The following is a 1,235-nucleotide window of genomic DNA, read 5'->3' on the forward strand; positions in this document are numbered from 1 at the left end:
ACGGATACTGGATTTATCTTGGATTCGACGAAGACGGAGGAGGATCTAAACCCGTAGACTGAGAAAGGAATCAAACGAGTTTGACTAGAAGAAGAAGCTAAGTTGGTTAGCAGTAAGAGGAAGAGAGAACAAACGGATCCAATCGCTAACGGAAGAATCCATCTCCGGTCTAGAGATTGTTGCTGGTGACGAACTTGCATGTAATAGCTCTTCAATTTCTTCATCTTCGATAGAAAGCTTTTTTTCATCAATTTACGGAAAAAATCTCTCTAGATCGATGCTTCTTCTTTCNAGTGGTTTGTGGTGTGTGGTAGAAAGACAGAGAGAGAGAGACTTGGGGGGAGTGAAGTGTACGAATTACGAAATGGAGAAGATGATGAAGAAAGGATTGATTGGTGTGTTTTTGTTTGTTTGTTGGTCTGTTCTTTTTGTATGTTCAATTTCAATCTCTTCTTATTAAATAAACATTTTCTTTGTTTCCACATCTGCCCAAAACAAAAATTTGTTTCCACAGTATTTTTGTATACGTGTTTTTCTCTATGTAATAGTTCTGAATTTTATCCTATTTTTTTTATTATGTATGTGAATTTTCGTTTATTATCTCAGATAAAAACAATATTTCCCTTCAATATTTCATGTTTTATTTATCTACAAAATTTAATACAATTGTGTTTTTTACATTTTCTTTTTTTTTTTGCAAGTCAAAGTTTCTTCTTGTGAAAGATATATTTATATCATTGGAAACAATCTTTAACATTTTGGATAATTGAAATTTGTTAGAGGGTAAATACAATTGATGCTTAAAAAATAAAAATAATACTTCTGTAGACTGTCTTTAGTAGGAGTATAAATTAATGAAAGAGTATTAAATTGGTCGTTCAAAGTTGATTCTGTTTCCATTTAAGTTATTGACTATTTTTGATGACTATTTAGCTGACTAAATCAATGATGCCTAATCCCTTAAACACGTAAGGTTTGATTAATGGGCTTTAGAATTTATGAAAGCCCGTATTGTAGCACGTATAAATATCGAGCAAATCAAATGCATCTATCGCCATCATATCCCAAACTATAAAAATTGCTTTTTCGTAATTTGCTATTTTTGTAAGTGTTCGCGTTTATACTGAAACGATTTGTTTGCCTCGATAAATCATACACGTAACAGAACTATTTAAAGTCTAAAAACCACCAAAATATATTGAAACGAAAGTAGTGATTGCAGAAACTATATAGAA

Source organism: Camelina sativa, chromosome 8 (genome assembly GCF_000633955.1).
Source record: "Camelina sativa cultivar DH55 chromosome 8, Cs, whole genome shotgun sequence".
NCBI classification, from domain to species: domain Eukaryota; kingdom Viridiplantae; phylum Streptophyta; class Magnoliopsida; order Brassicales; family Brassicaceae; genus Camelina; species Camelina sativa.